This window comes from Panthera pardus, unplaced genomic scaffold (assembly GCF_024362965.1).
Source record: "Panthera pardus isolate Hobbes unplaced genomic scaffold, ASM2436296v1 HiC_scaffold_2, whole genome shotgun sequence".
NCBI classification, from domain to species: domain Eukaryota; kingdom Metazoa; phylum Chordata; class Mammalia; order Carnivora; family Felidae; genus Panthera; species Panthera pardus.
The window spans coordinates 83,405,801-83,419,882 of record NW_026526765.1 but is presented as its reverse complement, the minus strand read 5'-3'; the positions used below and the strand labels follow the sequence as shown (position 1 = coordinate 83,419,882).

Here is a 14,082-nt window from a genome sequence, read left to right as displayed (position 1 = left end):
AAAACTGAGAGCTTTCCCCATGAGATCAGAAACACAACAGGGATGTCCACTCTCACCACTATTGTTTAACATACTGTTGGAATTCCTAGCATCAGCAATCAGACAACAAAATGAAATAAAAGGCATCCAAATTGGCAAAGAAGTAAAACTTTCACTTTTCACAGATGGCATGATACTTTACATGGAGACCACAAAAGACTCCACCAAAAAAGTGCTAGAACTGATACATGAATTCAGCAAAGTCGCAGGATAAAAAATCAATGTACAGAAATTAGTTGCATTTGTATACATCAATAATTAAGCAACAGAAAGAGAAATCAAGGAATTTGTCCCACTTACAACTGCACCAAAGAGGTAAAAGATATGTAGGCTGAAAACCATAGAAAACTTATGAAAGAAACTGAAGAAGACACAAAGAAATGGAAAAACATTCCATGCTCATGGATTGGAAGAACAAATGTTAAAATGTCGGTATTACCCAAAGAAATCTACACATTCAGTGCAATCCAAATCAAAATTGCACTGGCATTCTTCTCAGAGCTAGAACAAACAATCCCAAAATTTGTATGGAACTACAAAAGACCCCAAATAGCCAAGTAATGTTGAAAAAGAAAACCAAAGCTCTAGGCATCACAATCCCAGACATTAAAAAGCTGTAATCACACAATAGTATCGTAGTGGCACAAAAACAGACACATAGACCAATGGAATAGAGAATCCAGAATTGGAGCCACAAATGTATGGCCAACTAATGTTTGACAAAGCAAGAAAGAATATTCAACTGAAAAAAGACAGTCTTTTTAGCAAATGGTGCTGGGAGAACTGGACAGCAACATGCAGAAGAAAAACTGGACCACTTTCTTAGACCCTACGCAAAAAATAAACTCAAAATGGATGAAAGACCTAAATGTGAGACAGGAAACCATTAAAACCCTAGAAAACAGGCAACAACCTCTTTGACCTCAGCCACAGCAACTTCTTACTCAACACATCTCTGAAGGCAAGGGAAATAGAAGCAAAAATGAAGTCATCAAGATAAAAAGCTTCTGCACTGCAAAGGAAAAAATCGACAAAATTAAAAGGCAACTAACAGAGGGCACGTGGGTGGCTCAGTTGGCTAAGCATCCAAGTTTGGCTCAGATCATGATCTCCCAGTTCATGAGTTCCAGCTCCCACACCGAGCTCTGTGCTGACAGCTCAGAGCCTGGGCCTGCTTCAGATTCTGTGTCTCCTTCTCTCTCTGCCCCTCCCCTGCTTTCTCTCTCTCTCTCTCTCTCTCTCTCTCTTTCTCTTTCTCAAAAATAAATAAACATTAAAAAAAATTTAAGGCAACTCATGGAATGGGAGAAGATATCTGCAAATGACATACCAGATAAAGGATTAGTATTCAAAATCTATAATGAACTTACCAAACTCAACACCTGAAAAACAAATAATCCAGTGAAGTAATGGGCAGGAGACTTGAATATACACTTTTCCAAAGAAGACATCCACATGGCTAACAGACACATGAAATGATGCTCAACATCACTCAGCATCAGGGAAATACAAATCAAAACCACACTGAGATACCACCTCACACCAGAGTGGCTACAATGAACGACTTAGGAAACTACAGATGTTGGCGAGGATGTGGAGAAACGGCAACCCTCTTGCACTGTTGGTGGAAATGCTAACTGGTACAGCCACTCTGGAAAACAGTATGGAGCTTCCTCAAAGATTAAAAATAGAATTACCCTATGACCCAGCAATAGCACTACTAGAATTTATCCAAAGGATACAGGAGTGCTGATGCATAGGGGCACTTGTACCCCAATGTTTATAGCAGTGCTATCAACAAGAGCAAATTGTGGAAAGAGCCCCAATGTCCATCAACTGATGGATAAAGAAGATGTGGTATATATATATACAACGGAATACTACTCGGCAATAAGAAAGAATGAAATCATGTCATTTGCAACAATACGGATGGAACTGGAGGGTATTATGCTAAGTGAAATAAGTCAGCCAGAGAAAGACAAATATCATGTGTTTTCATTCATGTGTGGAATCTGAGAAACTTAACAGAAGACAATGGGGGAAGGGGAAAAATATAGTTACAAACAGAGAGGGAGGCAAACCATAAGAGACTCTTAAATACAGAGAACAAACTGAGGGTTGATGGTGAGGGCGGAGGGTAAAATGGGTAATGGGCATTGAGGAAGTCACTTGTTGGGATGAACACTGGGTGTTGTATGTAAAAAATGAATCATGGGAATCTATTCCCAAAGCCAAGAGTACACTGTATACACCGTATGTTAGCTAACTTGACAATAAATTACATTAAAAAAAAATCCTAGTAAACCTTTTTATAATAATTGGCATGCTTATTCTAAAATTCATATGACATTTATATTTCATATATATGGTTGACTCAGTAGCGCATGCCACTCTTGATCTTGGGGTTGGGCATTCAAGCCTCAGGTTGAGGACAGACATTACTAAATAATATTTTAATTAAATTTGTATGAAAATTTATATAGTATAACTAAAGGAATTTTGACAAAGGAAAAACAAACCTACAAAGTTAGAGGTCTTACACTATTTTATTTCAACACTTACATTAAAGGTATGAGAACCAAGATGGTCTAACTAATACCAACTAAAAGAAAGACATAAATGTCAATGATACAGAATATAAATCAGAATATATCTATGATGGGGCGCCTGAGTGGCTCAGTCAGTTGAGCATCTGACTTCAGCTCAGGTCCTGATCTCGCAGTTCATGAGTTCAAGCCCCACATTGTGGTGACAGTGTGAAGCCTGGAGCCTGCTTCGGATTCTGTGTGTCCTTCTCTCTCTGCCCCTCCCCTGCTCATGCTCTGTCTCTCTCTCAAAAATAAATAAACATTAAAAAAAATTTTAATAAAAAAAAGCATATATCTATGATAAACTAATTATCAATGCATCAAATTAATGCAATAAGTAAAGAGTGGTCTCTAACAAAGAGAGCCACATAGTCACATGTAAAAAAAATGCAACTCTACCCTTACCTCACACTATCTACAAAATTAACCCCAAATGGACTGTAGACATAAAAGTTAGAGCAAAAACTATAAAATTTCTTGAAGAAAACATATCTTGTGACCCTCAGTTAAGGGCCCCTCAGTCCTTTATGATAGGACATAAAAGACATGAACCGTAAAAAAAGAAAATCAGCAAATTGGCTTTTATCAGAAGTAAAACTTTTGCTTTTCAAAAGACCATTCAGAAAATGAGAGAAAATACTTAAAAGATTAATGTGATAAAGGATTTTAATCCATAATACTTAAGAGTTCTTTTTACTCAAGAATCACAACTCAATATTTTTTAAAATAGAAGATTTAAACAGACACTTACCAAAAATATGTATGCAAATAGAAAATAAGCATATGAAAAGATGCTCAACATCATTAATTACCAGGAAAATGCAAATAAAACCATGATGAGATGTATGTAACTAGATACAACATATCTGCTGGAGTTACTAAAATTAAAACATTGATAACACCAAATGAGAACAAGACTGTGGAGAAGGTGAACCTTCATACATCACTAGTGGGAATGTAAAATGATACAATCACTTTGGAAACCGGTTTGAATTTTATCTCTACAAGTGGTGAACTTTATATAACTTATACCTGAATAAAGCTGAATTTTAAAAATCAACTTGAAAAAAACTTTTTTTTAAGTTTATTTATTTATTTCCAGAGAACAGGGGAAGGGGCAGAGAGAAAGGGAGAGAGAGAGAATTCCAAGCAGGCTCTGCGCTGTCAGGGCTCAATCTCATGAACTGAAAGATCCTGATAGGAGATGAAATCAATAGTCCCACGCTTAACCAACTGAGCCACTCAGGTGCCCCAAAACATTTTTAAATAAGTAAAGTAAGGGGCACCTGAGTGGCTCAGTCAGTTAAGCATCAACTCTTTTTTTTTTTTTAATTTTTTTTTTTTAACGTTTATTTATTTTTGAGACAGAGAGAGACAGAGCATGAACGGGGGAGGGTCAGAGAGAGCGGGAGACACAGAATCGGAAGCAGGCTCCAGGCTCCAAGCCATCAGCCCAGAGCCCGACGCGGGGCTCGAACTCACGGACCGCGAGATCGTGACCTGAGCCGAAGTCCGCCGCTTAACCGACTGAGCCACCCAGGAGCCCCAACTCTTTTTTTTTTTAATGTTGATTTATTTTTGAGAGAGAGAGTGAGAGAACCCAGACAGGAGAGGGGCAGAAAGAGGGAGACAGAGATCTGAAGCAGGCTCCACCACTGACAGCAGAGAGCCCGCTGTGAGGCTTGAACTCACAAACTGAGAGATCATGACCTGAGCTGAACTATTATGGTTAACTGACTCAGTCACCCAGGCACCCCTAAGCACTGACTCTTGATTTTGGGTCAGGTCACGATCTCATGGCTCGTGAGTTCGAGCCCAGCATTGTCTATGCTGACAGTGTGCAGCCTACTTGGGGTTTTCTCTCTCCCTCTCTCTGTCCCTCCCCTGCTCACATGTGCGCGCCCTCTCTCTCTCTCTCTCTCAAAATAACTATTTTTTTAAAATAAGTAAAATAAAATTCTTATAATATCCTTTATTTAGTAGTTTACCCTTTATGTTAGTAGTTTAACATTTTTTATATACTAGCCAATTTTTTCCCTTATTCTTAGATTCTTCCTCCATTCAAGTAGTAGATAGGCTCACCTTGCCTAAGGGAAAGCAATGACAACAGAAAGCAGAAATAAGGAGTCTTTTTCCAAACATTTGGATTCCAAAATCCTGGGCCTTGAGAATAATGGGAAGGATTCAAAACATATGCTAACCAAGTCAGGCAGGTGAGTAACACAAAACAAACAAGGAAGTGGGACTGGAATGAGCAAACCCCGTAAAGAGCCACTATTCAGCTCCAACCGATTTTTATCATATAGAAATGTGGGTCCAATGTTGCCAAATCATTCTCCCCCCCCCCCACCCCACCCCATCAAAAAAAATCTGGAAATTCAGATTTTTATGTGAATTTTCCCATTTTTAAAATATTACCCAAGTAAAATGAACTTCTGTGGGTCAAATTCAGCCCACGTATGTGCAACATCTAGGACAGAAAACAGATCTAGAACACCTTAAAAACAAAATGAGCAAAGACAAAAGATTTCCTTACCCTCTAGACTTGATGAAAATCCTTGAATGGGGAAAAGAAGAGTAAAATGAATAATGGATTTAGACATTGTTCTTACAAGAGAACAGAGGCAATCTGCATCCCACTTCCGAGGTACAGATTCAGGGAGGCAGGAAGATCCCACAGAACTGGTTGGATAATTGTAAGGGGCAAATGAGATATTATCCTCAGAATTTCCCAGGCCCCACTCAGGCCCAGCAAAGCTGAGACAAGGGGCAGTCTCACAGAATTCTCCATATCTTATTAAAGTCTGGAGACCACAGAAAGATTACAGTGTTGTCATTAGCATGGAAATTGTAAGAACAGTTGTTTTACTAGCTAATACCTTGTGGATGTGAATGAGGAATGAGCAGCAACCTATGATGGCCAAGTAACTTCAAAAACAAAATGAAGGACTAACATTTCTACAAATGCCACTATTGTGGAAAGATGAAGATGTGTAGTAGGACCCACCACCCCCATCCAAGAATTAGCAGAGGTAAGAGAAAAGGAAAAAGACACTCCTCATCAAGATTAAAACTTCAGTCACCTGGACAAAATGGAAGCTCAAAATAGAAACTGAGTTTCAAACAAAGAACAAAAAGTGTATCCCTTGAACATGTGACATTGTAGACTGAGATATACTTCCACAGTCGGCTGTAAGCAGGGAGGTTATGACAGGAAGGGGGACGCATTTTATGTTCTTTCTTTACATGAATTATACCAAATAAATATTAGATTGGGTAACATGCCCTATAGATAGGCTACCAGAGTATAAGGCTTCAAATCACTACTAAAGAGACTACAGAACCAAGCTCTTCGGATGACTTCTGTAACAATTTCACTAGATACACTGAATTATCAAACACATTCATTAAGTTTCTCAAACTCATTTGAAAGTAATAAACTACCTTAGGTCAAGCCCAAACAATTGGTAACACTAAACAAAATGAGTAAAATCACTCATTCTGCAACTATTTAAATAAATACAATAACAGTACCGCCAGAATCCACTTTCTACATTGGGAAAAGTGTTAATCTGAGGTATTTACAAGGTGGAAGCAGAGAGGCGGTCACAGCATGTGTATATGGGTATGTGCATTTTAAAAATTGTATTTCTTTTTTTTTTAGATTCAGTTTAGTCACCATATACTGTAGTATTGGTTTCAAGTATAGAAGTTAGTGATTCATCACTTACGTATAACACACATTGCTCATCCCAACAAGCCCATCCCCCCACCCACCTCCCTTCCATCAACCCTCAGTTTGTTGTCGATAGTTAAGAGTCTCATAGTTTGCCTCTCTGTTTTTATCTTATTTTAGTTTTCCTTCCCTTCCCCTATGTTCATCTGATTTTTTTCTTAAATTTCACATGAGTGAAATCATATATTTGTCTTTCTCTGATTGACTTATTTTGCTTAGCATAATACACTCTAGTTGCAAAAGGCAAGATTTCATTCTTTTTGATTGCTGAGTAATCTTCCATTACACATTTTCTTTATCCATTCATCAGTTGATGGACATTTGGGCTCTTTCCATTATTTGGCTATTATTCATAGTAAAAAACAAATATTTCTAATTTTTCCAAAATGACCACATACATAGTCCTTTAATTTCCAGAAAATTATAAAGTATGTGTTTTAAAGTAAAAGACTTTTAATTACCTCTTTAATATAGTCTTAGAAATTTAACAGCACATTGTCTGATTAAAACTATAATACCCAGATCTACATTGTTGCAATTAATCCCAGCAATTCAGGCAAGGACCTTACTTTAGTATGAATATTCAGATACTCAACCGAATAATTACAGCAGTTGTGGCACAATAGGACCTCTGAGCTTTCGTATTCTGATCCGTAAAATGGGGACAAATTGCTGCACAGCCTAACATGTGCAAAAGCAACCAGCACAGTGTCTGATATTTAATAAGCCTGCAAAAATATTTGCTGGATTGGCTACCACTGACTTCACTTCTACTGGCCTCTAGAAGAATTTATCACTGAAACCTTCCCAGGAGAACAGTCACCTATCTCATTACGGTACTGTAGTCCTCTTCTGAAGGTAAAACAGACCTTCAGTAATGTGACTCAGTGTAAGCTGTCCTGAACAACCATTTCCCATTTCTACTACAGTATTTATATTAATAAATGCAACTGGGTAAGTGCGTAAGAATTCTGATACCTTGCAGCTCTGCTCTCATCTGAGAAGATACCCCTAGCATGGAGTGAATCCACCTCATCATTCTTAAAATAAAATCCAAGAACTTTACTGTGGTCTATCAGGCTTATGACCAGCCTCTGCCTAACTCTTAACCTCATTTCCTACCATTCTCCCCATCCATCCACTGCACTCCTTGCTGACCCTTGAAGACATCAAATGTAAGCCTATGCACTTGTCTCACCAAGCACATACTGCCCTGAAACTCATATGGCTTGTTCCCTCACATCATTCAGATTTCTGCTTAAATATCACCTCCACAGACAAAACTTCCTTAACTACCCTTTCTAAAGTAGCATACTCTGTGATTCTCTACCCCCTTCATTTGCATTTTTTTCTCCCCAAAGCAATTCAAATATATACTTATTCATGTGTTGTAACATAAGCTCAATGGGAATTGAGACTTCAACTCATTAAGTTCTTTATATCCAGAGCCTAGAACACTACCTGGCATACATAAAGTGACACTGCATTATTATTCACAGTGAATCTGTTCATTAACTAAGTGGAAATATTTGAATATTCAAGAAAGCTTCCTAGCAGCACCTGACTGGCTCAATTGGTTAATCCTCCAACTTCAGCTTAGGTCATGACCTGACAGTTCATGGGTTCAAGCCCCACATCAGGCTCTGTGCTGACAACTCAAAGCCTAGAGCCTGCTTCAGATTCTGTGTCTCCCTCTGTCTCTGCCCCTCCTCTGTTTGTACTCTTTCTCTCCCTCAAAAATAAATTAACATAAAAAAATTTAAAAAGAAAGAAAGAAAGAAGGCTTCCTAATAAATGACAACGGAATGAGGAAAACAAAGCCCAGTGACAGTTATGGTGGCCATGTGAACTTAGGATACCTGTGGATGCAAAGGTAAAAAGTCAGGAGGAACTGGATTAGCACCAGAATTAGAGTGATTTTAATAGCTGGAGGGTGATCATCAGGGTAGATGTAAGAGGAAGAAAGCCAGGACACGGTTGGTTGAGGCCTAAGCCAAAAGGAGAAAAATCACTCTCTTTTGTTTTAATCCCACCCATTCTCCCTCATCTTCCTTCCTCTAATATTTCCTCTCTCAGTGTCTACCCACTTTTGCCATCTCTTCACCATCTCTTTACCTCCTCCACGTTTGCTTCCTGTCATCAACTGTTTTTCATTTGTAGATTATACCCAAAAGTTTTTTTTTTTTCCTGTGAATCAGTAGCCTCAGCAGAAGAAAAGCTTTCTAATGTAAAGAATATATTTGATATTCCTTTAAATGCCAAGGAATACACCAATATCATTATTAGCAGTATCAAGTACTCATCATGAAGGCAACAGAATGAAACAAAGAATCATGAAGCCATTCCTTTTCACAAACTCCTACATCAAGAACTGAATGCTTTGTGACGTCATCTGTTTAGTATTTTTCTCCTCCTTCTCCAGAGTATATCTTTAAAATACAATCAACATGCATTTTAATCTTTATTGAATTATAAGTGACATATAAAAATGGCACATATTTAATGTATACATTGTGATAAGTTTGGACTTATGCATACACCTCTGATACTATCACCACTATCAACATACTATAAACATATCTATTATCTCCAAAACTTCCCTAGTTTTCTCTTGTGTCTTTTTTTTTTTTGTTATGTCCTAAGAACACTTAACAAGAGATCTATCCTCTTAACATATTTTAAAGTAGAAGTGTCATACTGTTAACTATAGCCACCAGGTTATACAAAAACAATCAACATCTTTGACTTTTATCCTCACATTCCATTAAAAAACTCATGGAATATCCACCAAAATGTATTTGCTAAAATCCTAAGCCTGACATTACCTTTTTTTATGAAGTTGATCCTGATGCCTATTAAAGTTTAAAAAAGAAAAAGAAAACTGACAAATAGTACCATCAGGCTTATAAATGTTTCTGTATTCCCACCCCTCACCAAAAGACACTGGTATTCAACTGGACTCTTTGAAGAATAATCTCTAACACATTAGCAGGAGCCAACATAAAAGTATCCATTATTTAAGCCAAATGTTTCCCAAAGTATCATATTCCGGAAAGTCAACTTACTCTTTTGGAAATCCTCCCAAAAGAGGCTACAGGTAGAAGATGATCTCTGTAATTCAAAATGAGTCTTGCAAAAGTAAACTTTAAATTAAAATTTCAGGAGAAATTCAGAGTGAAGTTCATGTTTTGCCCATTAATCCTAGAGAGCAAAGAAAATCCAAATAAGGAGAAATGGACTTTTTTTTAAATATCAGGTATATTTACAAATGACAAGGCATTAAAATTTATAAACGACATAATGCCCTACTTACAGCTAATGAATATACTCAGCGACCAAAAAGATACCAAGTCTGAAATGATTTATTCCATTATTTTGGTAACTATGCTTAAATTAACTCCAATTACAATCATAAGTTCAAGACTTAAGAGAAAAGAAGTTAATTCTACAAATTAAAAATCAAAAGACAAGAACATTATTCTCTACACCTTTCTCTGTTTCTTTTCAATTCCCCACACCCACACTCCCTGTCTCTGTCATTGTACATTCAGGTGTAGAATACTATCAAATCTGATAGGGTTTGTATAAACTATGTGTAGCTACCAGTGTGACTTTATTATCTGCTTTCCTTAGTTTCAAGACCAAGGATGCTAATACCAGTGCAAGAGGATGGATCATTTGTGTATATGTGTCTCCCCACCCCTTACCAAAGCTGTGCCTTCACTGACATATATTCAGTAGAAAAAAAAAATGACAAGTGCGGAATACAAGAAATGTTTGTATTTGTCTGTATTAATACCACAACATATTTACCAAGCATGAAGGGAGAGGTCCAAATTTAGCTTATTTAGCAGCCTAATCTAGCTTAAAACAAAATACATGTTCTTAAAGCATTCTTATTCTCAAATAACTCATAACTTATATAAAAGGTAAGTATAGGAAAAAAGTCTAGAATAATAGTAGCAGCAAAATATTCTTTTTCTCATTTTCACTAAGTTGGAGTTAACTTAATGAAATGTGACAGTGCTATCAATGTAGTATAATAAACATGAAAAGGTGCCCATGTACAAAGAAAATGTAAAAATTCCTACTGACAACAGCAAAAACAAGAATAATGTCTCTTTTCCTTTCACATGCCCTTTTTGTTAGCTTGAGCTTGTGACTTTGTTATCTATATGTGATAGTAGGAATAATATTGCTTGCAGTGTGCCTAGATAGAGGCTTCAAACATAACTAAATAAAATTATATTTCTCTGTGTCCCATAAAAGATCCATCATACAGGACCCAGTTCTCAATCCCCTATGTTAGAAGCTGCAGTAAACACAGCTAAGCAAGAAAAAAAATATCTAAATAACTCTCAGAAGTAGCATATACAGACATTACATATTTGTTGAAATCTCAAATCTTACATTATCTAAAGATTTAAATCACCTTTAAAAGAGAATTTATTAAAATTCTAAACTCATATTGTGTATCTTTTTTGTAAGTGTCAATATATTCTAGTAACATGTTTGTATCTGATGTTACCCATATAAATAAAAGCATACAGTCATTTTAGGGATTAATAGAAAAAAGACATCTGCATGGAACATTTCCCTCATTAGATATAATCATGTTAGCATATTTTTCCTATTTCCGATTTTTCTACAAAATAAAATGAGCTGATTTTTACCCTTAAGTTTCTCCCTATATATTGCCAATAATGCAAATACTTTAATTGCACATTAGAAGAATCTCATTTTCCTCTAAAAATTGCTATATTAGCCCCAAAGAGACCTCATAACACATATAAAAATCAAGATGTGACTAAGTCAAATTGGCATACCAGCTACCACTTACACCAAATGTTACTTTAAACATTACTTTTAAATTAAAAGCTATCTTTAGAAAATCCCAGGAAAGATCACATGGGTCATTATAATGTTATTCAAACTCTTCCTAAATTAGTGCCAAACTGAATCAATTAGGAAAGAATCAATTAGCCAAAAACTATATATTAATCAACTGACTTAACAACTAGCCAAACTGTATATTCAAAAAGCAATTCATTCTTTTGTCAGAAGGTCATATTTGGGGCTAGTGGGAGTATTAATTGACACTTTTCTGGAAAGCAACTTGGGTTAATATATATCAAATGTTAATGTTAATTCTCTTTGATCAGTAATTCTATTCCTAAGAATTATCCTAAGGAAATAATAAGAAGTGCATATAAAGTTTATATATATAAAGATGTTCATTCTAACTTAGTGGAGCAGGAAAAAAATGCAAACTTCAAAAAGAACTTGGTTTAAAAAATGAATACTGTGTAGCCATTTAAATCACAATTATGAATAAAATGTAATGGCCTAATAAATTTTTAAGCATATACATATAAAACACACCAAAATATTTACAATGGTTTCCTTTAGTTGGTACAATTACAGGTTATTTTTATACATCTTTTTCACATATTTAGGAGCTAATATTGCTATTCAAGAATATTTGGGAGTGCCTGACTGGCTCATTTGGTAGAGATGCGACTCTTAACTTGGGGTCATGAGCTAAAGTCCCACACTGAGCAGACAGCTTACAAAAAAAAAATTGAATATTCTACATTGAACTATTATAAACGAACGGTTTTTGTTAAAAGCCATTTCACTTAGTGATAGTCATAAAATATATTTCACACAAACAGTGAAGAAAGGACTGCTGGTCATAAGTAGGTGATTGTCATCAGCTGGATTCTCCTGAAGCAACAAAGATAGTAGTAACTTCCCCTGTTAATATCTATTAACTATCAAATTAGTAGAGCATTCATGTTAACAATCTGTATTTCCATATAGGAGTAAATCTATTTAACAATAAATTTCTCAGTAGAGGCAGTTAGTACAACAAAACTGAAAAGAGGCTGGGAACAAGTATTTACTGAGTATGTAAAAGACACAAGATGCTAAACACTTTACATATTCCATTTAATCCATACAACACTACCAAGTAGTGTTATTATTCCCATTTTTCAGGGGAGGGAAATGAACCTCAGAAGTTAGCAATTTATCTAAGTTTATAAAGCTAGTAAATAGCGATACTGTAATTTGAACCCAGCTTTTCCATATGCCAGAACACCTAATGATACCAGTGAATGAAATTAAACTATTAACTGTAACGATGGAATTATTCATCTTGCACTAGATAATAGTATTGAAAATATTTCAACTATAGGAGTGCCTGAATGGCTCAGTCGGTTAAGTGTCTGACTCCAGATTTCAGCTCACGTCATGATTTCAGGGTCGTGGGATTGAGCCCCGTGGTGACAGTGCAGAGCCTGCTTGGTATTCTCTCTCTCCCTCTCCCTCTATCCCTCCCCCACTCTCACTCACTTGCTTTCTCTCAAAATAAATATATAAAATTAAAAAACTATTTCAACTATAAAGTATTAAATAATTTTGAAAAGGCAACTAATAATTTACTGAACATTATTAGTTTTTAACAAGATTCTACATAGTCAAGGAAAAGGCAAATAAACATTTTAACTAATGTTCAACAAGATAGTAGCTAACATTAACTGTTTCTGAATAAGAGGTGGTTAATACATACTTGGTTTTTTGGTGTTTTTTTTTTTAATTTTTTAAAAGTTCAGAGGCGCCTGGGTGGCTCAGTCGGTTAAGCGTCCGACTTCAGCTCAGGTCACGATCTCGCGGTCCGCGAGTTCGAGCCCCGCATTGGGCTCTGGGCTGATGGCTCAGAGCCTGGAGCCTGCTTCCAATTCTGTGTCTCCCTCTCTCTCTGCCCCTCCCCCGTTCATGCTGTGTCTCTCTCTGTCTCAAAAATAAATAAACGTTAAAAAAAAAATTTAAAAAAAAAAAGTTTGTTTACTTATTTTGAGAGAGAGATAGCATGAGCAAGGGAGGGGCAGAGAGAGAGGGAGAGAGAGAGAGTCCCAAGCAGCCTCTGTGCTTCCAGTGCAGGCTCCAACTCAAACCATGAGATCAAGATCTGAGCCAAAATCAAGAGTCGGACGCTTAACCGACTGAGCTAACCAGGTGTCCCTAATAAATACTTGTGGTACTGAACCAAACTAACCTGAGACTGGCTGCCTACATATATATACATACACACACACACACACACACACACACACACACACACACACACACAACTCCCTGTCACTTTCCAAAAGATAACATGAACACACTCTCAAGATATAAAAAATTAAATCTACTAAATTATGTAGTTAATATGTTAGACAACTGTTTATCAATAGACAGAAAAAAAGTGTATGTCAGAGGTTGCAGAGGTGGGGCTAGTTACACACATATGGAGTATAGAAATCCCACATTCACGGTGGTGCATTTAGTCCCTATTAAAATCAATATGATGTTGATTAAGGATCAAAAAGTAGATGAAATAATTAAGAAAATTTCCAATTAACTCTTAAAATCCAACAATTCAAATTTTTCATCTGAAAGTTACATCCCTTTACATAAAACATTCCAGTGATTTCAATAATTTTCCTCTTTGGATAAAGCTATTTGAAATCACAGCTCCTAATAATTTAAATAATCTGTTAAAATGCAGCTAACCAAGTCAGAGTTAAATGGGTATGGTTTTGGGCACCTGAGTGGCTCAGTCATTAAGCATTTAACTTGAGTTCAGGTCATGATCTCACAGTTGGTGAGTTCAAGTCCCATATCGGGGAAGCACAAATTCCAGTTGGGGTGAGCTTGAACCCCCATCAGGTG

At 36.4% G+C, this 14,082-nt stretch overlaps 1 long non-coding RNA gene across 1 annotated transcript in view; it reads right to left on the bottom strand.

The window, feature by feature from the left end:
- Positions 1–14,082, bottom strand: part of LOC109254677 (uncharacterized) — a 141,411-nt gene that overhangs the window by 44,431 nt on the left and 82,898 nt on the right. The window contains exon 6 of the long non-coding RNA XR_002074924.2: positions 9,429–9,564. This is a non-coding gene — a long non-coding RNA (uncharacterized LOC109254677). The remainder of the gene's footprint in view (positions 1–9,428; positions 9,565–14,082) is intronic.